We start from the raw sequence: 26,323 nt of genomic DNA on the forward strand, positions 1-26,323 counted from the left end.
GACCTGATGGTATGTACGTCTTGTTTGTCTGAAACACAGGATGTGAAAAAACCTTCAAAAAGTCTCACAGATTATTTGGAGGGCCTAATAATAATTTCCTTTACTCTCAGAAATTCTAGATTTCCTCCTCCTGGGTCATTTTCATTATCCATATGTCATTAGCTTTGGGAAGAGGGGGTGGGAGCCATTTGAGGTGCCAGGATTAACCAGGGAGGGTAAGTGCAAGGTGAACTGAGTGGTACTTGCAGAAAGTGTTGGCCATGGCCATGTGGGTGGAGATGGTCTATGCTGACTGGGAGCCTTCTCCAGCCCATCCCACACTGATGAGACCTGGGAGAGTGGAAATCCTTCCCTTATGGATTAGGCTTTTTCATTCCCAGCTCCATCTCTGACAAAACAGATGGAAAAATATTCAGATCCTGATCCTAAAAAGATGAGTGACTTCTGCTGTGCCTTCTGCTTACATGGAGGGGCTCAAGCAATCCACTTTTGTATACGTTTTAAACATCCTTCTTTCTTTGAGATTTTTGCCTTGCTGTATTTTCTGACTTTCTAGTTTTGGATAAGAAGTCGTGAAGAAATCAAAGGAGAGTTGCCAGAAATGCCCGACACGTTTATATACAGAGTGTCTTCAGACCAGACCCTTCTGAATAACTGGTAAATAGAGTGGGTTTCCTACTGAACAGTCCTGCATTCATACTGATATTTCAGTCCAGGCTTTGTATAAATATACATCCAACAGAGGCTTTTCTAACAAATTATGTTTATTTACAAATGAGAAACCTGTCTCAAGAACTGATTTCCACTGTGACTAGCTGAAAGCCTATTAAATAGTGCAATAATGGCCTTTAAATTACAGTATGCGTTGAGGCATACCTGCTAATAATGTGGATTTTCTGTGGATTGAAATGTCTCTTTCTAACAGGTTTGTGCTGTGCCCATGTCCTTGCCTGTCTCAAGCAGCAGGCTCTGGGGGGTGTTCTGAAAGCTTCATTAAAAAATGCTTTATGAAAACCCTCTGATCTCAGCATCAGGCAGGAGAGACCATATCTGTATAACCTTGCCATTTGTTACAGAGCAGGAGGTGAACACCTCTCCCTAATGTCCACTCCTTTTAATGCTTTAAATAGCTCTCCTTGACACATGGCAATGAAAATGGCTTACTGACAAGTTTCTCTTAGCCCTGTGGCTATAAAGTCTGCTCTCTAAAGAAAAATAGATGTGGAAACCATTTGGCTTAAATGCCCTTAAGCAAGTGAATAAAATTAATCATCTGTCTTTTAACTCTGATTCATTTTTCCTTTAATTCAATTTACAAAAATGTGCAGGCAGAGTCTGAGCCTCTGGGTATATTAACATTAATAAAACACGATTAAGCAAATGTTATTATGTTTCCAGCAACAAAAGGAATGCCCCTGAGTATACAGCTTCCCCTTGCCATAATAAGTATTCAGACACAAGAACTGTGTCTGCAACCTGTTTCTTAAGCTGTCTTAAAAAAACAAAATACCCACTTTGGTTAATACAAAGAAGCTAGAAGGAACAGGCTGAAAGTTAACACCCCAAAACATAGTCAACTGAAGAGGAGAAATGAGAGGTACAGGTAGGAAAGTTTTGCCTTCTGTACTCAAATTTAAAGGTTCGGACTTGATTAGTGTGAGTTGCAGAGCATTTGACTAAGACCTTTGAGAATGATCACATTTTCTTGTTGCTTCTAGAGTGTGCCACAGTCAAAACACCACTTCCAGCAAGAAGAACAGAGGAATAAAAACTAATAAGGTAAGAAATCAGTCACATTAATAATCAGAAGGAAAACTCATGAGAAATAAAAATTCTAGTGGATTTTTTGGGGTGAAAACTGACTACCTAATGTGACCAAAAATATATATATTCATGTATTCTGCATGCTTTGGAAGAACCCCAATAAATTAGAATATATATAAGAAAGTTAATTTCTCATGTGATAAGGCAGACTGTGCAGCTGCAAAGTAGCTATGCACATGTTGTGTACAAGCTAGAAGGGCCCTGATTTACCAAACTCAGCAGTGAAGTCCATTCATAATTATACTAATAACAAGACTTTACATAGTGATACCCCTCTTCAAAGCACTGAATTAACTGTTGTCAGATAATTGCTAAAAATACCAAAAAAATGCAAACATCTGGTCAACAGCATTAAAACTGCTACTTTGGCATTTCATTCTGATTTTTGAAGTGTGTATTTTAAAAGACTGGATTTCGCAGCTTGTGTAGTGCAGGGAATATTTTCCCAGTGTTTTGACCTCAGGTACTGAGGTTATCTATTATTTATTCCTTTCTTGGACTCTTTTCCTCATTGCTTGTAGCTCTGCCAAGTTAGGATAAATGTTTATGTTAATCCACTGGATGACTCTGAGTCCTTTTATTGTTTCATCAAAAAAAGGTAATTCATTGTTCCTGAGAAGGGACTAGGGACTTTGTTTTGCCAGCATGCAATCCCTAAAGACATTCAATTGTAATTTTTTAATGAGTTAGCCCTTTGGGGAAAACAAAATTAATTTGAGAGATGATGCATTTTCCCTTATGATCAACGAGGGCCAAGTTTTAGGGCTTTTGAGTGCTCCTGCCCACAACCGTTACTGTTGAGGGCAACCAAGGACTGTCATGGTCTCCTGGTGCTTTGTGTTGGGCTGAGGTGGGAGGGACATGTCCCATCTGGACCCCAGAGGTCCAACTGCAAAGAAGCGGTGCCCGTTATCCGGAGGATCAACTGGCCAGAGCGGGTGTAAAAACATCCATAATGCTGCTGGTTCTGGCACGTTTCATTGCCTAACCAGGTGGGGCTGCAGGGCTGGAGGTGAGAGCCCACCCAGGGGCTTGTTGTCTCCAGCCCCACATTTGCCCTTCACTGGGGTGAAATGGGCTCTTGGCACAAGGGGAGGGTCAGCTCTGCATGGGCACCTCTGACCATTGTTAGCTCCTGGTGTTCTTCTGATGCAGTTTTCTGTAGAAAGGCCAGAGGTGGTGATTGATCAGTGACATGAGCAGTATCAACAACAAAAGAGAGGTGAACCCAGAAGAGGACAGGAAAGGATAGGAGAAAGCTCATCTGGGTCCTGCAATGCCTGGAGAAATGATGGCCACAGACCTTGAGCTGTCACTGCTGACTTGGATTGGGAGGGTGTGTTTATTCATGGGAGGGTGTGTTTATTCAATATGCAAGGCAAGAGGGAGTATAAGGAGTTGGAGAAATAATCCAAAAGAAATAGGAAGCAATTCAGGAAATATGTATGAGCTATATAAGGAAAGGCTGAGAAAATGTGGAGTTATTTACTCAACAGAAGACTGACACATGATAGCTATTTTCAAGTACGTCAGAAATTGCTAAAAAAGTGTGTATTGTTCTTTATGTCTGCTCTATTACAGTAAGCAGGATTAGAGCAAGGGAGGTTTAGGTTAGAGATTCCTTAATGTTTTCCAATTGTTGGGAGAGCCGGACAACAATGCCAAAGGAGGTTGTCTACTGTCTGGGTTTGGAGGTTTTGGGGAAACGGATAAAAGTGTTATTGATCAGGAGTGGTTTATATATAATTTATCCTGACTTGGTGCTCAGGGATGGACTAAATGGCTTCTCCATCCCTACTTACTGAGATTTCTACCTTGTATAAACTCCAGTGTAGGTCTAACCTAGCTAGAATGTTTTTGCCATTAAGTAAAACAAAAGGCTTACAGATGTGAATGGTAAATTACATACTGCAAATTAAAGCTTTAAGTAATTATGCATGGCTTTTTCACATTGTATTTATACTTTATGAATGTTATTTTACTTCACTGTGTATAAATAACAAGTTGAGAATTGCTGTCCTTAATTGAAACCATCTCTACTTTTCTATGAGAGAGATTAACATTTTTAACAGACTCTTTGTGATCCACTGGGGGTTATTGAAGGATTTTTTTTGCGTTGTTGCTAGGCAGCTCCCTCCATGCCAGCAGACAGACACTGCTGAGTATGTCATGGCTAATTAAAAAAATCTCTATATTTTGAGTATACAGCAGCCCAAGTTTTAAAAGCTTGCTGATCGGAATAAGGACAATTTAATTGGTATAAGGACTGATGAGACAAAATAATAGCAATTGTGCAGTGTACTAAAATAATTTGTTGTTTACAGCCCCCTGGATCTACTGGGTGAATGAAGTGGCAAATATCTAAATATTATTTATTTGTGAGAAAAGAGAATTGAGCTGAACTATTCTGAAATTGATGTTGTCCAGGCAATTTTGAAGAATCAAGTATCACATTCAAATATAAGAATAATAAATATAAGAATATTTAGCATGGAAGAATCAGGAATTTTTAAAGGGGTGTAGATTGTTTAATTTCTACAATGCTGTTTGTGGTTAAAAAGCTGTTTGAAGTTATTACCAACTCCACAATGGCCATTTTTTTAGAAGGTTAGCCAACTGACTAGGTAAAAATGCCTCTGCAGAATGAACTGAGGAGCTTTTATAACAAGATAGATTACTGCTAGGTGCTAAGCAAGAGCAGAGGTGGCAGCTCTGCCTGGACAGTCCCTGGGCAGTGAGGTCTGGTGTGCTGCTGGTCACCCGCAGCTACTGCACTCCACAGCACTGGAAACCATCTTGTGCAGGGAGTGGAAGCTGCCTGATTCAGTAGATTTACAGCATTAGGTAGCTTTACTTCTGGTGACGTACACAGGGTATCAGTGTATACAGTTAGCAAATATTGGAGACGAGTCTTTGTATGAGTTAAATGTGCAAAGGATCAGTTACGGTTGCTCTGACCTCTGTTCACCCTCTAGAGAGCATCAAAAACTTATCATTTCTGCAAAAAGGAAAATACAAGCCAAAGGATAAATCTTCATTTAATCTCTTAGGAAGTTACCATTAAAAAAAATATTGAATGGCAGGATGAAGTACAGGGTTTATAGAAGCTGAGGACACCTGATACACATACAGAGATTCATCAGAGGGAATAGATTTAAGAGGTGCTTGGGTTTTCTTTTTCTTTGAAGGGATTGCTTTTAATCTGGATCTAGTTCAGGGAAATGAACAGACTGAAAGAAGCTTTAAACTGCTTCTGCAGCTAGGCAAAGATTAGATTTGTAGGGATCTTTGTTGAAACTTCTGAACTTTTTACAGATGTCTTTTACATAAGGTAGGTGAATAGTCTTACAGGGAAGCTTTGAACTGACAACAAAAGCTGTCACCCTCTTTTCTTCCTCAAAACCTTATTTTACCAGTTTGTTTTAGTTTGCCCTTTCCCTCCTCCCTAAGGATACTGTATTCCTTTCACCTGCTCATGTAAAACACAGTTTTGAAGGAGGGACTGGGGCTTATCCCAATGGCATGGCAGTTGGTCTCTGTGCCTGGCACTTCTTCCAGGGTTGCAAGTCTGGGATGGTGACCCTTTTCTCCTTGACAAAGGTAAATTTTTTTACTGTTGCATCTGCTACTGGCCTCTGAGAGAAGAAACTTTCATTCAACCTCTATTAAAACAGGAAATCTGTGCTGAAACAGAGATCTTGTTGGTTTCTCTGGGATCTCTGATGCCTTTTAAAAATAGGATTCATGTGAACTGTGTTTGTAGAGAAGTGGTACATCCAGTCCCAAGCCTAGACTGGCCATGACAGACATGAGGACAACCTGCGCAGTGGCTGACACAGGGAAGCTGAATGTGGTGAAGCTCATGATGAAGCCAAAACACAGCACTCATCTAGCTACTAAGAATAAAAATTAGCTCTATCCCAGCTGAAACCAGGACACTGAGAAATAGAAATAGCCATAACCAGTGAAGCAAAGGATTCATGTGTCTTTTAGCTAAAAAAATTAGTATATCCTTGCTTGATCAGTGGCGTTTTGGAAGAATGGTGTGTATCAGGGTGCTGTCGATGAGGAGCCTCCTCTCTCACCCCAGCACCACTACAAACACAGCGTAGTGTGTGGTGGGGCTCGTGCAACCCAGGGTGGAAGCATTTACCCCAGGAGCCCACTGAATAACTTAGAAGCCACTGGATTCTGTAGGGGTGTTATTATATTTATAGGGCTTGAGGGATGCTCTGCAGACATGTTCAGGATTTAATATAAAATGCCTGTGGTGACTATAGCCCCCTGGTACCCCTCCACTCCGTTTGCAAACTGCGGTAGCAATGCAGGAACTGGCAACACTGGGGATGGGGCCAAAGGTGGAGTTTGTTCAGAAAGCCTGGTCTCTGCTAGGGGGATGTTTAGTCTTTTTTTGGTGCCACACAGCACCTCACCAAATATCTGTGGTGGGGAAAGGAAGGGCAGATGGAGTGCAAAAGTTTTCTGGAAAAGAGCTGTGATGGTTCAGGATTCTGTATGTCTGTTGGATTGTCAGAAAGGCTGAGCATATACAGCTCCTGTTGCCATGAAGAGACTGTATTTATATTTACTATTTTTAACATCTGAGGAAAAAACATTCGTACAATGGCATATTCTATTTTATGTGTTCCTACAAACATACTTTATCTACCTCCACCAACATAGGTAATCTGCTTTGTGTTTGTTATTTATTCATTTGAATTATACTTAAAATGGCATGTATTGTTGCTTTCCAGTCTCCTCCTTTACTCCTCAAATACTTCTTCTTTCTCCCCTTGTTCCTATGGAAAAAAGCAGAACAACCCCATTTTGTGCCAGGGTTATTGATTCTGTATTCCTGCAAAACTCCTTTCTCAGCGATGAGGCTGAGACCTAGGAGTTGGAGGACAGTTTCTTGACATGCAGGTGCTCAGGCACTGGGGATTTTTCATGCAGAAATATTTTTTAAAATAAATGTATAAAACCTTTTAGTACTAAAGTACTGCAGAAAGTGCTCTCAAGTTCATTTTAGGGCAGTCTCTGAAGATCTAAATGTCCTGGCAGGGATTGTTCACATCCACTTAGCAGGTCAGCCTGTAATACTTTGGTACTGAAGTAGCTCTCCTCTACTCCATCTCAACGCTGCATGCTGTGCACCTACTCTTCAGAAGATGCTTCTGAAGGAGAGCTGGGTGGAACTGACTTTCTGCAGCCACTGAGGATGGACCCCCAAAATAATGCTGAGCACGGCGGTGCTGCCCACCAGCACGGGGCAGTGGCAGGCAGTGCTGGCACGGCCCTGGCACTGCTCTCGTCATGCAGAGGAGGAGGAGAGAGGTTTGGCACCCCATTGCTGTCAGCCAAAACAGGACTTTGCCTAATTTTGTGAGTGAAATGGATCCAGCACTGCAATCCTTCCACTGTAGGGTATTTGTTGTCCTTAAAATCTCAGCAAGAGGCAAAAAGTAACCTGATTACATTGGGACACAATTCAATTATGAGAGGAAAGCTGTCCAAAATCAAAGGTTGGCAATTCTCAGTACATTTATTTAACATTAAGTTCTGTTATAACTTTCACTGTAGAATGAAGGATGGGTTCAATTAACCCCCTGATTTCTTGTGTAGGAAGAAATTAGATTTTCTTAAACACTATGAGGAAAAAGGCTATTATTTTATACATCTCTAAAGCACTAAATTATTCATATGAATTTCATTTTGATCAAAACAGAGGCTTGCCCAGGTTGGACATCAACTAACAGTACTTACTGGGATGCATCAGATTGCATTATATACCCAAACAGATCGGTACTTCTCCAGCCATTACAAGGTATTGCAGCACAGACCTGTTTGCTGGTGCCCATGGAAGAACATGAACTATAAACACAGATTTGCCAGGGAAGGTTTTCATGTGCAGTGGCAAACGTGTGTGTGTGCAGCCTGACAGCTCATTCAGGGGGTGGTCTAGACTACCCCTCTGAACGACAGCCCCATGGAATATCCTCGGGTTTGATCTTTGGTGTTTTGTGATGTAACAGCATGATAAATACATGCCCACCGGCCACTCATGTGTGGTAGATGCAGGTAAGCTATTAAAAATTATTCCACAGTATATCTTTGCAATGGTATGTTCAGGATCAAACATCAGAACACAATTTTCTATAATTACACAGGTTTATGGAGCTGTCATCACCATGTCAGGACAGCTAGGAAATTAGATTTTGTTTTTTTAATTCTAAAAAAAAAAATCTTTTTAAGGAGAATGTTGCCTTTCAAATATTTAAAAAGAAACAGAACATGGCCATTGTAGAATGGACTGGCAGTTCTTTTAATGGCTTAATTTATCTACAGTTAACTACTGATAAGAGGAAAGTTCTCTGTCCAGATTCTGTGTGTTAAATATATTTTTCTGTCTTAGTTATGCCTTTACAAATACACAGCTGGAATATATTAATTACAGCTTTGTGGTATTATAACTAGTGAAACAGAAGCCTGTGTATTTTGTGCATTAAAACATCATCAAAAAACTTGAGTGGCTGTTGTCCCATCATAAAATGAGACCCAGTTTCCTCTTATATACCTACCTGTATTTGCATGTGGTGATAGCACCAAAAGGGTGAATGTTAACAATAATAAATAATTCTCCATTGAACTGCTAGTTTTATTTATTTTAAAAAAATGCTCTTGCCACATCATTGAACACTTTGATGAGGATCTTTTTTTTTCAGAGAGGATCATATCATTCAGGGAAATAGTTTGCTCTGTGTTGAAATAATTTAATTTGTTGAACTAGATCAAACAGGAAAAAAATCAGCTCTCCAGTGTAGTGGAGGTCATAATTTGAGTCTGATACACCCACTCTTCCCTGTTATCCTTGGTTGATGGTACCTCCTTTGGTAACTATATTGCAGCATTTTCACTCTTCTTTTTCTTTTTAAATGGCTGTTGAAATAGTACTTACAGAACAGTGAGATGCCATGTACGTGAAATGCATCCAAGGAAGGACACCTTTGTGAAAAGATGCAGCAGCTGGAGTTATGTGCTTCTGCCCACCTCTGGGATGGAAGATACGATGCAAGATGGTTTTGGAGATCTGGGACTGCCTCTCTCCATCAACCCTTACTCAAAGGCCACAGGACCACCAGCTGCAGCATGTCATCCACTGTCCTCTCAGGACCTTCCAACCCAGTGGTCCTTCCTGCCCAGCAGCTCTGCTTCACCCTGGCACACTTCTGAGGAGGACATGACTTGCTACTACGGATCCAGGAGAGCAGGAGGTCCTCTCCAGGCCTACTCCTTCCCCAGTGCCCCCCCAAAATGAGACTGCGCTCATTAGGGCAAAATAAAAAAAATGCAGGAAGGGAGATGGTGCTGCAGACTGGCAGGCATTGGGCTGAAGGTACTGATATTGCAGTAGTAGCAGTGCCTCACAGTTTTGGTACAGTTTGGTATCACATCCCCACAGAGTCTCAGTTTTGCTGTGGCTCCTTTCATACGCTCTGTCATTAATTCCTACACTGAGGGATGTGACAGAGGATGGGCAAAGGTTAGGATTCACAGGCACACACATAACTGAGTTTTCAGAAATGCAAGTGCATACCACCACAGCAGACAGCTTGTAGTTATGCTAGCAGTGAAGGAATTAAAGATTATTTATATTGCTGCTTTCTGTCCAGCTTTTTCTTACTACATCTTATACCACACTCCATGGAGGTGCCTGACTTAGAGACAGACATTCAAGATGCTGCCAGGAATAATTGCTTTCATAAAAAGAGATCTATAGAGAGAAACTTTAGCAGAAGAGCAAAAGTCTAGGGGAGGTCAGGGGTGAATGGAAGAGAGAAGCTGAGATAAGAAGGGACAGAAGAATAGTTCTAGCACGGGAGAGGTGATGGCATGTGTCTGCTGCTGCAAACTGCAGTGATGCTAATATGCTGCTTCAATACCCAAAGAAATTGTAGATATGAACCACAGACTCTGAGTTCACTAATACTGTACTCAAGGGCTCCAATATAATTCACGCAAGCAAAGCTCCTTAAGAGAAAGTAATTAAAGTAAGGACATAAGAGAGCTTAAAGTAACATGTTAGTACAAGGAGCTTTATTAAGAAAGTACTTAATTAAGGGAGTGGTCTCTATAATGTAAACAAGATATTTTTCAAGTACAAATGTACCAATAGACATTAGTAACAACATTGGTGCATGTTCCCATTTCTTTGGTCAGAAGAATGATTTTAAAAAGGCATTTGTGGGTAAGTGGAAGAACACGTCTTGCATTGTGTGGAAGATCCTACACAGTCATATTCCCATCATGTACTTGTGTGCCTGTATTTTCCCGCCCTGGGCCACAGAGAACAGACTGTGAGCACTGCCTGCTGCCCAGGGCCCCCAGCTGCTGCCACTGCATTTCTGCATGAACTTGGCTTTTCAAAATTACACCCAAATTCCAGCTGTTAGATGTCAGATAACATGATCTAACTTTTCAGAAATGGTGATCCTCCATGCCCGCGATTTGTAGTGTCAAGAATATCCATGAAATCTGGAACAAACATTGAACTAAAATCCAGCTGGAGCCAGAGGCTGTGGATGGGTTTCACAGCCCTGGAGTTTAATATCAGTCTTTTAAGACTGATCCCCAGAATTGCAGACAGTTAATTAAAAAAATCCCACCAAAACCCCAAACCCACCAGAAATAATCTTAACTTCTCCATGCTTCAACTGCCTCCCCGGTACCACAATCTGCTTTAGTTTCTGGTGGAGTTTTATTCATTAAAGTTTGTTCACTGCCTCCCAATAGTTAGGAGAGAAAGTGCCTTGTAAACAATGAGAGTGGTAAAAATGGAGTTATTTGCTGGTCATTTCAAGTATCCCAAAACATTCTGCTAAACGAAACATAGGAAATAATTTAATTATCTAGTCAAACCAATTGCTGTAGCCTGCAGAAAGGTTATTTATCTCTTGTTACATATAGTTTCTCTCTCATGGGCCTCATTATTGGATGTCATTAAACAGAAATCGATACTGGGGTCCCAAATGGTCTTTAACCATGACACTGTATCCTGGCATCCTGGGATGTGTCTGATCTAAGTAATGTGATGCTCCTGGAGTAAACTTCCCAGTGCAGTTTCAGTGGCATACTGCATTCCTTATGTCTAACCCTGATTTATCACGGAGTGTCAGGGATAATGCAGTCCCTTGATGTTCATTGGCAGGATGAACGTGGTGGGAGGAAGACAGATTTCTTATCTAATAAGGCCTAATGTAGTATATACATTTTTAAAAACCTAGCAGATTACAGCATGTTAATTTAGAAAAACATGCATGATCCTTAGCTTCCTATAAGAAAAGGGCAATAGGAAATGTGCTAAGATGACAGGTACTTTTTCAACAAGTAAATAAACTGATTGAAATGGGTCACTTATGCAAGGAAGGACTTAGACTTTAGAAGCACTTTTCTTCTGAGTTGTGTAATGATATGTAATGAGTGCATCTTTTCAGAAAATACATGGGGCTAAAGCTTGCTCCCAGCCTGTATATTTTTATAAAAGAACACATGCCAGTGCTGTGATTCTTCCCCACATGCTATTTTTTCCTGAAGGATGTTTGCATCTACCACCTTTCCAGTGATTTTTTTTCTTTCGTTTGTTATTAATATACTAGTGATTGGATTAAACAAACCCGAGTGAAGCAAGCTGCTACTTTTAGATATAGAAGCATAATTAGAGGTATCTCTAATAATTACCCCATGCGATGCTACAGGCTTGGGGAAGAGTGTCTGGAAAGCTGCCTGGTGGAAATGGACCTGGGGGTGTTGGTTGACAGTTGTCTGAATATGAGCCAGCAGTGTGCCCAGGTGGCCAAGAAGGCCAAGAGCATCCTGGCTTGTATCAGAAATAGTGTGGCCAGCAGGACCAGGGAAGTGATCATCCCCCTGTACCCGGCACTGGTGAGGCTGCAGCTCAAATACTGTGTTCAATTTTAGGCACCTCACTACAAGACAGACATTGAGGTGCTGGACTATGTCCAGAGAAAAGAAATGAAGCTGGTGAAGGCTCCAGAGCACAAGTATTATGAGGAGCGGCTGAGGGAACTGGGGTTAGGATGGAGAAAAGGAGGCTGAGTGGTGACCTTATCGCTCTCTAAAACTACCTAAGAGGAGGTTGTAGTAATATGAGTGTTGGTCTCTTCTCCCAAATAACAAGCAATAAGACAAGAAGAAATGGCCTCAAGTTGCACTAGGGGAGGTTTAGGCTGGATATTAGAAAAAGTTTCTTCACCAAAAGGGATATCAAGCACTGGAACAGGCTGCCCAGAGAAGTAGTTGAGTCACCGTCCCTGGAGGTATTTAAAAGATGTGTAGATGTGACACTTAGGGACATGGGTTAGTGGTGAATTTGGCAGTGTTAGGTTAATGGTTGGAACTGGTGATCTTAAAAGTCTTTTCCAACCTAAACGATTCTATAATTCTAATTGGTTTATATACAGTTACCATGGAGACCTGTATATGAATCTTAATTTGGTTTGATTGGTGTGGAAATTTTAGGATTTTTATAGAGGCTTGCCTGGGTACAGGCAGGGCTGAGGACTTGGCTGGGGTTAAAGCAGAGGGTAGGCTGAGCTTATGGACCCCAGTCAGTAAGGGACCTGGCCAGACGGGCAGTGGCAGGGCTCAGGCATGGCCCAAGGCTGAGTGCCTGAGATGAAAAGCAGCTCCCAGGCGAGGGGGTGGAGGCCCCCAGAGGGCTCATCACAGCCCCTTCTCCCTCAGGTCTTGCCCCAAGGCCGATCCCAGACCACAGCTGCACCACACCGGAGCTGCCCGTGAGCACAGGCAGCCAAACCCCATTTGGGGAGTGGACATGGCTGTAGAGCCCTGACATGTTGGTGGTTTTGCTTACACAAAAGCTGAAACCTGCACCTGGTGCCAGCTGGCACTCTTGCACCCATTTAAAAAACCCCCCATGCTCTCCTCAGGTGAAAGCTGGCCATCCTTTCCTCCCACCTCTCCTCTCCGGGAGAAGAGTTGTTTATTACCATAGACAAACTAAAAAAACAAAACAAAAAAACAACAAAAAAAAAAAAAAACCAAAACAAAACAAACTAAAATAAAATCTGAGTTTTTAGGAGACACAGCTGGTGAGTACCCTGTTGGAAGGAAGAGATCAGGGATGGGTCTGAAAGCGGCTGGATTTCATAGGAGGGAAAGATCTGGTTTGAGAGGGAGAAGGAAAGGAGGAAAAACCGTGGGTAGCAAAGTGGAAATAAACTGACTGTCAAGGAAGAAGGCCGTGACTCCTTGGAGGGTTTGCCTGAAGTCCCCACACTGCTGAGATGTCAAAGGACTGCACTGGGGAAGCAGGTCCAGGAGGGTCTGGTTCATCCCCACCTGTGTACTCCTCAAGCAGAAGCACCGAGTGGTTCGTGGTTGAATCTGAGACCCGTGTGACAGTCTGACCCCATGGACGTGCTTCTGGAGGAAAAGAACCACCAGTTTGGTGAGCATGCTGGGCTGCCCGTTTGGTAGTTGTGTTGTCTGGAGGTATTGCTGCTGCACCTGGGGTTGTTGCTGCAGCTAGGCTGAGAGGATCAGTTTTTGCAAAAGGGTTAGAGAGAAATAAATAATATGTCTTCAGGCATCATGAAGGGCCTCCTTGAAACAAAAGAAAGAGGCACAAGGTGTTTCAGGATTGGAGCATTTTGGTGAATAATGGATTTATTGTTTTGGAGCTGCTGCCTTCCCCCCACCCCAAAAAACCCAAAACACACCACCTGGAAAATGTAATTCCTTTCCAATTTAAAGAGATTTTTTTTTTTTGTCTCACGATTTTTCAGCAGATGAAAGAGATCTCTTTGGGTTGATATGAACTATATTGCTCAATCCAAAATTAAAGTGTTTCCACTTTAAGTAACTTACTCCCTTGCAATAATTTAAAAGTAAATTTTTAAGTGGAAATTGCCATTTTGAACCAAGTCAATTTGTCTTTGTAAATAAGAAAATGAGACATTACATCCTAGAAATGCTGAAATGAAATATTCTGACACTCAACCTCTGAAGTGACCGGTTCTTGGTTTTTTCTCTCCTACCCTTAATTCCCTTTACAGCTGTATTTATTGAAATCCTTCTATATGTTCTAACTGGTCTGTAATATATTGGTCTTTTAAGTGAAGATCACTTTAGGAATGATCTAGAAAAGTTATATTGATATGGTAGCTGTACTCTCCATTGCAAGTCAAACATGTGTGCCTGCTGCTAAGTCTTGGCAGTCCATCCTGTGCCCAGCGATACCGGATTGTGGGGATTTATCATAGTCTCTGGAATTTGACTCATTTGTTCAAATTCATCCTTAGAATAAATCCACCAGCCTCAGCTGGGTTATGTAAGAGCTGAGCTCGGCTGGGCATCTGAGGAAATCTTGCTTGCAGAAGTAATTCAGACTGGCTTTTATATGAGCAGTTTGCAGATTCTTGTTGATTGAAAATTGGCTGAGAAATTGTAAACAATGTGTAGTGATTAACAGCAATGAATCAAGCCACAAGAAATGGCCAAAGGGACTGGAGTTTTATCTTCCTATGCATCTTTAATCATAATTAAAACCAAACATTTCAAGGATTATAAAGTCAAATTCCCACATGATAATCAGTAGGTATTGCATTCTCCTACTAACGGAATAATAAAAAGATGAAAAGCTTGGCCAAAAATTAAATAGGATTCACATCTGAAAACAGTAAAATGGCACCTGGGGAAAACACTTCGAAATGCTTATTCTGGGAGAGAGAGGAAACTTAGAAATGAGTCATCCACCAAATACTTCCTTGCAGGGGCAACAGAGGTCTGCAAACTAATGCTGACAAAAGTCTCTGCAGGGCTGTGACAGGCCTTTTGTGCAAGCTCAAGTGAATGGACCCTCACTCAGGTATCAGACCTTCCTTGGAAACTGTTGGCTAGCTGAATGTGAATTACTTCACTCACAACACCTTTGGTTTGACAAACATCAGATAAAATTCAGACAAGGTCTGGGAGAGCTTCACCTAAATCAGGATAAGCAGCTTGGGAAGCCAGTGCATCCTTCCTGGTCCACCTCTCTTGGCATCCATGTGTCCAGGCTCCATGCCCAGGGACCAGAACGATGGTCACGCACTGACCCTTACATGCTCCTCCTAGGGCTCCCAGGTTCCCTGCAATGAGGTTTGGCAGGCCTCAGGCAGGTTCCTGAGGCACCAGGGTGTATAGCCCTGAGTTCTGCCTCTAGCTAGGCATGGTCTCTGCCCCTTCAGATGGTCTCCTAAATCCCTCAGAGCTGGCGATCCTGTCTCACAGGGTTTCCAGGCTTCCTGACACGGGTTTTCACTTTGAGACTGGACATGCTAGGGTGTGCTTCCAACACTTGCATGTCTTGGGCAGCTCCTCTGCTCAGGCTGTCACAGCACAGCTGCTTGCTGCACCGGCTCGCCCCCAGACAGCCTGCGAGGGCTTCCTCAGAATTCCTGATTTGAAGAAAATATGGAAATTTTTAGCTCTGATTGATTCAAAAATTGACATTTTATGAATTGGATAAACCACCACATCAGTGGCCTTCCAGAGGAACGATTTGTTTCTACACCTCACACTTGGGAGGTGCAGATAAGCTAGTGGGGGATTTTGGCTGTGAGTGTGATCAAGCACTGGCACAGGCTGCCCAGGGAGGTTGTAGAGTCTCCATCCTTGGAAAACCCAAAACCCAGATAGACATGGTCCTGGGCAACCTGCTCCAGCTAACCCTGCTTGAGCAGTGGGATGGAGTCAAGACCTCTAGAGGTGCCTGGAAGCATCAGTGTTTCTGGAGCCAGGAGTGGCTGCAAAAGGGCTGGTTTCTGTAGAAAGACTAAAAGCTTCTCTTTGACCATTGGCTTTATCTGCATGCTCAAGGGTGGGAATTAGTCCCAGATCCCTGGCTAGAGTGAAAGGGAGAGGGTGCTTGGTGCCTGTTTCCCCTCCTGCCATCAGACAAAGAAACAAACTGCAACATGTCACTTGCTGCTCTGGGCCATAATTCCCTGCCTTTCCCACCCCGAAACATAGATGGCAGAGATGGGCCAGGCTTCAGCATGGGCTCTGCACAGACTCATTGTGCCAAAGGCACAATGTAGGAGGCACAAAGGCACAACTGTAGAAGGCTGGGTGTTGAATGAGAAACTGTGTGTGTGTATAAGTCCATATAAATTTGATTTGAAAGCCCTGCATGGTCACAGGCTGCATTCCAGTGTATCACTGCCTTTCCTGATTTTCTGTTGTGATACGTTCAGAGCACAGTGAAAAGGTGTAATAAGTGATAATGCAGTGCTGCTTTGTATTTGCTGGGTGTGCTGCATGAAAGCTGAAGGCTGTGATACCAATGCCCTGTGGATGGCTGGCTTTTCCCAGTCAAGGTGAAGACAGCTTGGCCCGGAGCAGGAGAACCTGTGTGTTACATGAATGGGGGCTGCAGCAAAGTTACGCTGCTTATTGGGCAAGCCAGCATTTCCCGGCATGTCTTTTGCCATCCAGACTGCGTGTCCCTAGCTGCAGGTAAAATGTAACAACACATTGCACAATCCCGAATGATTTTATTTGAAGAATGACTTGCGAAAGGTCAAAATTAAAATGGAAAGTAAAGGGTAAAGGTGGCAGAAATCCAAGTGCTCATTCCTAACACTGGCTGCTGGGAGTGGGTGGAAGCCTGTCCTCCGAGCCACGCTGCTTCATGATTTCAGTGCCTGCATTTTCTCTAGACGTCTGGTACCAGGCTTGTGACTTGATGTGGCACTGCAGCACATGCTTCATGCACCTATTATCTGCCTCTTTTTCTTCCCGCTCCCCAGTGTGAAAACCATCTCTAGCTTTCCTTGTCATTGCAATGAATGGAAATCCACAGCCATGAGCAAACGCCATCCACGCAGCAGCGTGAGGCACGATGTGAAGTGTCGGCACTTACCCAGCCCCTGGGAGGACATTTTAGGTGCTGACTGCTGTTGGCAAGGGAGAGAGGTACAACAGGCAGTGCAAGAGGAGACATTTCCTGATTCAAAACATGTACAAGGCACATTGGTGTCACCATCTGCATGCTTTGCACCTGCCTTGCGGTGAAGTTTTGCTGGTGAGTGAAAGATTTGGCCGTGGTCCCTTAGGTTTGCCTCAACATATCAGCACAGGGTGTAAGTGTGGGAGGTCAGCAGACTACTCTTCAACAGCAACTTCTGTGGCTGCTGCTGTTTCCAGATATTTTATCCCCAAACCTCATCTCTGTCCTCTCCTCTACTGCTCTCCTGCTCTCAGTTGCTGAATCTGTCCCCAGCCATGACTGTCATCGTTGATGCTCATGTTTTCTCTCCTGCATTGGCAGAGTGGAGAGACCAGACCATGAAAATGTTGAGAAGACAGACATTGCAGGGAAGTTCAGGGGGCTGGAGAATGACACTGGCAAGGATGATGAAAACTGGCAGAGGAGATGAGGAGCTGGGAGAGGTAAAGAAGGAGAAGATGGGGAGCAGGTGGGAGAGTGGGACAGGGAGATGGAGCGATGGATGGGTGCTGCTACCTCAGAGAGGCAGGAAGGGTAAGAAAGGAGAGCTGGTGTGGGTTCTGACTGCTAGTGAGACATGGCTGGGGGATGGGACATGTACCTTAATGTTAAGGAAACAGAAATGGAAGAGCTTTCCAAGTACCAAAGTGATGTTTGTTGGGCATGCCTTGAACCTGGGGAAGTCCCACCTTGGCCACTACTAGGAAAAAAGAGCAGATAGAGATGGACACTGTCCCTTCAATCTCCTTGGGATGTTTTCCCTTTTCCTGTGTTGAGTCACCCACCTCAGTGGCCCTGGAGGTGCTCAGGGCACAGGTCCTTCTTGTGCACCCCTGCCCAGCCCTCACAGAGACGTTGGAAAGTGCTCAGCAATGCTTTGCCCTGCCTGGCCCCAGTGTGCTACTGCCATGCCGGCACTGCCACCACAGTCCTACAGCAGCGTGCCAGTTGGGAATGTAAACAGTGAAATCAAATCCTCATAAATTAAAAGGAGAAGGGGTTTTCAAACAACACAATTATAGAAACACTGTAAAATAAGCTTTAATGCTGTGGTTCTGTGACCTCCAAAATGAATTAAACAAATTGCTTTTACACCCACCCATGGAACAAGGCTTGATTAGTTACAACTCTCTTTCTTCTGTTTCACTAAATATTGTGATTGTCAACAGCATGAATAGAGCTTTTGTTTGATGAAGAGATAGCCAGCTAGTGAGAAGCATTTGCTAACTAGTGAGACTTGACAAGATGCATTTTTTTAAAAGCCTGTGATACTCATGCACTGGAATTAATGTTTTTTAGGTCTAATGAATATGTAAAGTTCCCTGCTGGTGGAAGGATGCTGAGATGTGCTGCTGGTGGAGCATGTACATTTGCAGCCAATCTCCCTGCAGTGTCCTGGCAATGTGCTAGGCACAGCACCACAGAAAAGCACTGTGCAGGGTATCGGCTGGAAATGGGAGCGCTAAAAATGTGCTATACTCAAATCAGCTCTAGTAAGCAGGCTCTCTTCATTGTTTGTAAAGCCAGAATTCAATTTGTGCCTGTAGTATGCATTAGGTTATATGAGAAAATCTTAGGTAGAAAATAACCATGTGTGGTCCCAACTTCTGTTTCTTCATGCAGGTCTCCTTGTCACACATTTCCAACTTACCTGTTCTGCTGAAAAGTTGGCTAATGGGTCTTGCTTTGTCAAGAAAGAAGCCAAATCATCCTTGATCTGCATAAAAAAATCCAGCAGACCTGGCAATCTGTGGGTCTGGGTTGTGACTTTCTTTCTGGGAAAAGAGACATACCAACTTTCTCCCCTCTGAATTTCTTCTTCTGCTGAGCCTCTGTCCCCAGCTGGACTTCATAATCTGAACTGGAGAGAGGCAGGAGAGGGCTGTGCTGTGCCTAGGTGATGAAGCCTCAGAGATACAGGAGGAGGCTGAAGGCTGCCCCATAAGCAAGGGAGAAGTGGTGAGAAAGACTGGGTTCTTACTGTGTCAGATATCTTTCATAACTTTTTAAGTTCTTTTATTAAGTTAGGTTATTGTTTGTCTGTAAGAACGTTCTGCTCCATGAAATGGGCTGCATAATACATGGTAGAAGCAGGGGATTTGTGACTGCAATTCCTGCGATGTTATGCTTTCATGGTTGAAGTTCCCTAAGTTTCATAAGTTGCTTTCTTGCGTTCCTTCTTTCCCCTTTTCCCTTTCTTATCACTGCAGCTTATGATATATTATTATTGCTGACATTACCAAAGCATCCAGGACCTGATAAAAACACAGCTCCATTGTACTGTTCAGAAGCAAAATAAAACCAGAGTGGTACCCTCAGCCACTAGTACATTACTTACAGGGGTAGTAGTCTCTAGTGCTGTCTCTCCTGGCAGACCGTGGGGCAGCAGCCATGCCTGTGTTGCCCAGCAGGGCTGCAGCGTGGAGCACAAGCCTGCACGGGAATTCACATGTCTACATGTTTCACAGACTCCAGATGATCATATTACATCAATAATTTGATGAGGCAATCAAAATGTGTAATGGGCAACATGAGATGATGCTACATTTCCAGTGTCCTAACTTGTTAAAATAAAAAGTATTTGTTCCAGTTGGGAGTTTATTATTAAAAGAAAAAGCAAAAAAACCTCCCTCAGTTCCCCTTCAAGGAAGGTCAAAGCCTCATTGAAATGACATGAGATAGAGATATTTTTAATCAGTACAAAATTTCCTGTTTAGAAATGCAGTAATGCAAATCTGAAGTAAGACAATATAACCTATAGAATGACTTCACTATTTTGTTACCTTGTGCTCTTCAGAGCTACTGAGTTAACTGTGTTTCTGGTGGGCGGCTATACAGTGGAAATAAAGGAAAATATGTTGTGGGGGTGAGGGTGCTTGGCTGTTGTGATACATAAGTGATGATCTAGGGTTAGTGAGGATGTTCATGTTGTCTTAGTGATGGTTTCCTTGGAATTTTTGATGGCATTCACAAGAATTTGGACTGGGGCTTCAAATGGGGCTGCTGGGATAGAATATGCTGAGCTGCAAACCCAGTGGTAGGATATGGGCATAGTCATACGTATTTATCCCCTACCAGGTGCTTCTGGTTGCTTCATGTGAATCCTGCTCCATTTAGTTCATAAAAACTTCTGTTCGTTGAAAAGCCTCCAGAACTAATTCACAAGAATTTTCTTGGATGGGGACTTGATGAAGCAATATGCAAAACTGATAATCCTTTTGGTTTTTTTTTGTCTTTAAGAACTTGTCCAAGCCAGCATCTGCCACTTTTTGTGTCCGCATGAGCAGTGGTTACCTGTAACATGGACTTGTTGGATCCTTCAAGTGGGTGGACATACGCTGATGATGGACAGATGTTTCAAACAGAAACCAAGCAACTTTCTCTGGGTTCATTTTCCTTAGTGCTAAAGGATTTGTTAGTCTTTAGTGATGCTGGAGAACAGAGAAATCAACATAAATTTTCTTCCTTCCTTTGTGTTCAGAATGTCTCACCATTTTGCAATCCCAGCTGTGATGTGTTTATTGGATGAGACCCCATGGAGAGATGAGCACTTTCTGGGGATCTGGGACATGGCCAGGGCTGGCTGTACCAGGGCCTGGCCAAGCTCTTTCACAGCTCATGCCCCAGACTTGGGTCTGGTTGAGTCTGCTGTTGTGTTCAAATATGATACCTTACTGCTCTCTCCCCTTGAAAAAGTAGAAATCAGTTTAGGTGTTGGCTGTGGAAACTTCGTCAGCTTGAACTTCCTTTCATCAAGAGGGGCACCACACTTTTCCCAGCCCAGAAGAAATGACCTGACATAGCTGAGAGGGATGCTGGTGTCAGAGCTGAAAGAACCTGTTAGATTCGCCCCACAGCTGAGATGGCCAAAACATGGTGGAGCCTTAAGCTGCTCGGAAAAATATTTATGGTGGTGTTATCTCAGCCAGTGTCTCTTTTTCCAATATATCACTTTATCCCTGGTGTCCAGCTCCATCTCAGGTCCTGGGAAACTGGCAATTTGGAGGTCAGAGGCTGGTGTGGTCAGTCGGTGCAGATGTGCTGTAAACATGGGTTTGCAGGTATGGCAGACAGGCGCCTGGTCCCTGGACGTGGGATGGCAGGAGGGTCCCGGCTCCCTGGGAGAAGCAGGAGCAGCCTGGGTGTCTGCAGTTTGCTGTAACACAGCTCACGTTGCTTATAAAATACCCAGCTCTTGGCTATTGTTAAGTAAGTAACATTTTTCAAAAAGACTTAGGTTGTTTGTTTTAAGCTTTTAACTGACTACCATTTATAAGTTTATACATGAATGAAGGAAGAAAGAGCTTAAAAAATGCCCGAGGTTCACCCTTCATAGCATGGAAATATGTCTCAACTGTTTACAAGTGCTCCTTGTTTTGCGTTCAGAGTCCGGATCTTTGACTTCCTTTTGGACTATTCTCCACTGGAAATGAGTATTTGTTGCCAAAATAGTCCACCTTTTCCTGAAAGATTTGGTATTAATAGTTTTGACAGAACATCTTGTTCCTGTGTAATATAGGAGTCAGTCTAGCAGTTGGTCCTGAACAGGGGTACAAAATGCAGTTGCATAACTCTTTTATTTTGAGATGAAATATCTGCAGTTTAATAAAAAAAATATCTGAGCTTATGCTGGCATGCATCTCCTGAAGTTAGGAGGAAAGTATTGGTGTTAATGGTGTGTAGCAGATTGCTGTGCTTGCTTTTGTTTAAGGCAATGAGTGATTTTTATTAAAATGCAGTTGTGTGGCTTGGAGTATTTCAGAAATGCGGTTGTGGTGCTCCAAGTCCCCAGAGAGGGATTTTTTTCATCCCTCCCCCTGCCGCCTGCCCATGTGGGCAGCCCCAGTGCTGGCTCCCTGCTGCCCACACTCTGCCTGCCCAGCCCAGCCGTAGCTTTGCTGTGGGATGGGCACAGACCAGGGACCCCAGCGTGTCCGCGACAGAAAACCTCTGCAGATGCCTTGGCTGGAATATCGTCAAGCTTAGATGCTCTTGACCTAGCACAAATAATAGCAGAGATCCCAGACTTGGCTAAAAGCTCCTTTGGAAAGGCTCATGACATCTTCTAATTTATTCTTTCTTGGTTTCCATTGTTTGATTTCAGTTGCTATTTTTTATTTGCAGTCACTGTAGCCATATGACAGGGAATGAATGATCTTTGATAAGGGTTATTTGTTTCTTGTGGTAGGCAAAAAAAAAATAAATGCAATTTATATTCTTGCAAGACTTTTCCCAAGCAGAGTTCGGTAATTAATGTAGTCTGTAGTGCACTAAGTGAAATGGCATTTCATACACTGACACCAACAGCTCCTGAATGTTTTCAGGCAATTTTACTTTGCTCTGTATCCATGTTTCTTGGGTGGCTGCACACAATTATTGCTATATATTATTTGATTTTTATAGCAATTAAACAATATTGTAATTTATTCTGCTAGGCAAAGATTTTGCTGTTTGTACACAAAATGCTATATATATATATGTCTATATTCAGAAATGTATCCTCTCTTCTGCATTTTACAAAACATTTTACACACAGAGGATGAAATGTAATAGTAGAAAGAACAATTAATAATGGCTTTAGTAGAATAAAATTTTTAGCAGTCTCTCTGACTGGTAAAATTCTATACTGTCCTTTTTTACATTGTTGCTTAACTTTCCCTAAATTGATGGAGTGGACCAATTGATCAGTTCAGGCAGGCTCTAAACTGCTACTATTATGTGTTGTATAAAACTGGGCAAGATTTTTAGGTTTTATAGAATTTAATAATTTTTGTCACTTTTTTTTTTTTTTAAAACCTACTCACTACCTCAGTGCCATTAACAGTTTGGGATTGGACTTCTGTTCTATAAGTAAAAATAAGTTCCTAAGTCAAACAGAAAATTATTTTATACCTATTGACTGAGTAAAATCAGAAAGAAGATACCTGAAAGATTTAAAGCCGAGAACATAAAATTTGCTTTAACTACACAAAGATGCAATTCTTTCTTTTCTTATCTTGAATTTTTATTTATAGAGAACCTTTTCTAAAGAAAACATCCTGGTAATTAATAAAATAAAAGCATCAAGTGCCATTTGAGAAGGGACATAAAGTGCATAATGGGTGAGGGTAGGGAAAAACTGCACAGTTCTGTTGGTAGCTCTCAGGTTGCTGTGTTGATTTTGACCTTGTTTCTGAAGCATAGGACAACGGCGATGAATGCACACAAAGCAGAGAGAGGGGCAGAGCACAAAGCACGAGTCTGTGTTCTGGCTCTGGTGTTTGCAGTTCAGCTATCACAGCTGCAGGATAATTATGAAGACACAAATGCCTTTGGCCCCACAATTCGCTGCCCAGGTGCTTACCCTGGGTGCTATCTATACGAAGATTTGCCAACTGATTTGCAGAAATGCAGAATGACTGCAGGAACGACAAATTTGTCTTGTCAAAATAGGCTAATCAAAGCATATTTCTCTGAGACCATACTGTAAAACGGAAGATTGAAAGCAGGGGGAAATCTGTTGCCAGGAGTTGATGATGGGGAAAAGAGAAGCTCTTACATGTAGTGTTTCAAAAGCAAGTGACAGTGTGTAGTCACCCCTAAGGGTGTGCTGGAGACCTGCTGATGAAAAGAGCTGCAAGCCTGAATTTTCACCTTTTCTTACTCATGCCTGAAGAAATGGCATCTATTTTTTTTTTTACAGTGAATAGAACCTAGCAGAAGAGAGCAGCAGTTTGGGGTTTCTAGCTTTTTCAAACTAGACTTATGTTTGTAGCCCTCTGTGCATTTGTCTTACCTTTTCTGTCTCTGCAAATAGCTTCTAAGCAGCACAGTACCACTGCAGCCAAATGGTTTGTGCAACACCGCAGAGCATCCTGCTCCTAGGGATAAGAGCCCATCTTATTGCTGAATCCACTGGAAGCCAGGATGAGCACAGAGAGAAAACAGCAGGATAAAGTAGATCTATTAGATAAAAATGGTGCTTCTTCTCAGCATGAGAACAAAGTCTTAGAATGATTTCATTGACCTCAGTGAGTGCATCTTCTGTTGGGTTATGGGGCTCCTTCTCGCTCGGCTGGCGGTGAGATTGGCCTCGTGGTGTGCGCTTGGGAGTGATGTGGGCTCCAGGGTAGGCTGGCTCTCGCCCCACCTCGGGTCCCTACGGGCTGGGTGTCCATCTCAGATGATGCTGGCAGAGAAACACGTGCTTCCCGAGCCACCAGCCCGCCTGCAGCAGCCAGCGACAGACGCCGGTGCTCCAGGTGGCTGCAGTGGGTGGAAATCATTTCCACCCCAGTGCCACCAGGGAATTGCACATCACCTGCTTTAGTTTTTATAAATATCCTTGATATCAAAAGCTGAAGTCTGAAAGCACTTATAAACCCCAAGAATCTAGTTTTTCTTTGTCTGCAGTAATTTTCAGAAGCATCAAAGTAGCCTTCGGTGGAAGCCTCTCCATCTTCCTCACAACATCTCCTCTTTAGCTACATTGTTTCCCGCAAAGTCAAGTTCAAGTAATTCTTTTCTCAAAGCAGGACTTTCTCTCACTCCTGGATTGGCCAATTTCTTTTTATTCATTTTATAAACAAAGATATGAAGGAAGCTAACAAAACTATCAACATATAACAAACAGAAGGAAACAAAGAGGATATTTATTAGTTAATCAATATACAAACAGGCAGAAGGAGGATCATTTTATTATAAGAAGTAAAAGCTTCCACACAAATGTTAGCCAAAACTCTTTGCTGTCCCCAGTGTACAAGTAGCTCTGCAATATGGCTACTAGGTGATGCTATTAACAGTATTTTAAACAGTATTTTTATTTGTGAAGTTAGATGGAAGATCTCTCTAGTTAGGACCGTCTTTATTATAACTATGAAAAATAAATGTTATTTCTGTTCTCAGCCTGGAGGGGGATATCCTTTAACATCTACATGGTCCCACTCAGGTGGGTGGGAGATTCAACCTGGCCAGAGATCCCAACCCACAGTGCGGTGTGAGGGTATGGGGCTGCTGGCACTGCTTTGTGATAGAGAAAAAGCTCACCCTTAATCCTGAATTGTGGGCAGAGGAAATGGTTTTCCATCTCAGGAACAAGAAAACCAAGGAACTAAAACTTCCATCTGCTTTTCTAAAGTTGAGAGTGGGAGAAAACATGCAAACAAATGCTGAAATTTCTCTTGTGGTGAAAACAGGAGATGGTGGTGTGCCTGACACAGGAGGGGTCCTTGTTCCTGGGCACTGAGCTGTGTGAGGGCTTAAGGGATGCAGAGAGAAAGATCCCATTTTGGTTACTGATCTGCATGCTAAATTTGTCACACTCAGTACTGCAATACCTCACCTGTCTTGTTAATTTAAAATTTGATTTTAAATGAGAGTGAGTGCTTTGGCTTGGGGATATAACCTACCCACTCCTAGCTGGGGGATTTGTCCTGCCAGAAGAATTGGGCTCCTGTCTCAAATCAGTGATGTGGGAACCGAGATGCTGCTGACTCGCCATGGAAGTGCTCGATGAAAGCAGGGGTGCGGGGACTTTTTCACTAACCACCTGCAACCAGAGGAAACCCACATGCGGGATGCGATGGAGGTGGTTAGATCCCATGTGCCTCCCACTCTTAAACTGTTTTGTGAAAGGTAAAAGTTGGCTCAGGTCTTGTACAAAGTGATCTTGCACAAAAACCAGTGCAAAGATGCTTCCATGCTGTGTAGGAGATACGTGCACGTCCTGTGTGCACAGCCACAGCAGACGGATGGGCAACCAAGTGATGAAGACTCGGACGTTCTGGCTGGCCCCAGAATGAGATGAGCAACAGGGTGAGGTAACCACTAGATAGCAAAAGTGAGCCTCTCTGGTATCTTCAGTACAAACAGGGACATATTAATGCCAGTGTGCCGAGCCTTTTGAAAGCTGGTCGGAAATACACCACGGGCTTTTTCAATGCCTCAAGCAAGAACTGAAAGAGGAGTGAGGGTTGAGGGACCAGGTTGGATGCTCAGTCACACCAAGGCCAGGAAGTGATAGGGACGCTGATGCTTGACACTGTCCATAAACAGATCAGGGAGGACAGTGAACAACAGTTACATGGGGAAGGAGAACGCTGGCCCAAGAGCATCTGTCTATGAGCTGCAGTAAATAAAGTAGCCTGAGGTTTAGAGGGATGTTGGTAAGCATCAAAACAAGCAGTCTGATCTGTTCTAAGATGCAACAAGGGTTTTTGCAAGGATCTCATAATGATCTTAGCTACAGTGCAAGGAAGTAGACTTGCTGACTTGGTCTCTTTCAGACATACAGTTTATGTTTCTAAACTTCAAGTAATTCATATGGCTACATGCTAATTATGTATATATATTTGCATGTACTACCATAGAGTATGTTATTGCATCACTGGCCCTCCCCCCATATGTAAATGTGTGTATGAGTGTATGCATCTGTCTCTGAATAGGAGAGGAGAAATGAAGGATCCTGCCACTGAAAATGTTTACATGTTT

General features: G+C 42.9%; 1 long non-coding RNA gene across 1 annotated transcript in view; it reads left to right on the top strand.

Moving 5' to 3' along the window:
• Nucleotides 1-1,463: 1,463 nt before the first annotated feature.
• The window catches only part of LOC122152664, a 30,123-nt gene continuing 5,263 nt past the window's right edge, over nucleotides 1,464-26,323 (top strand). Inside the window, exons 1-2 of the long non-coding RNA XR_006164714.1 lie at nucleotides 1,464-1,603; nucleotides 1,719-1,779. This is a non-coding gene — a long non-coding RNA (uncharacterized LOC122152664). The remainder of the gene's footprint in view (nucleotides 1,604-1,718; nucleotides 1,780-26,323) is intronic.

The sequence above is a fragment of the Tyto alba genome, unplaced genomic scaffold, assembly GCF_018691265.1.
Source record: "Tyto alba isolate M040663 unplaced genomic scaffold, T.alba_DEE_v4.0 Super-Scaffold_9, whole genome shotgun sequence".
NCBI classification, from domain to species: domain Eukaryota; kingdom Metazoa; phylum Chordata; class Aves; order Strigiformes; family Tytonidae; genus Tyto; species Tyto alba.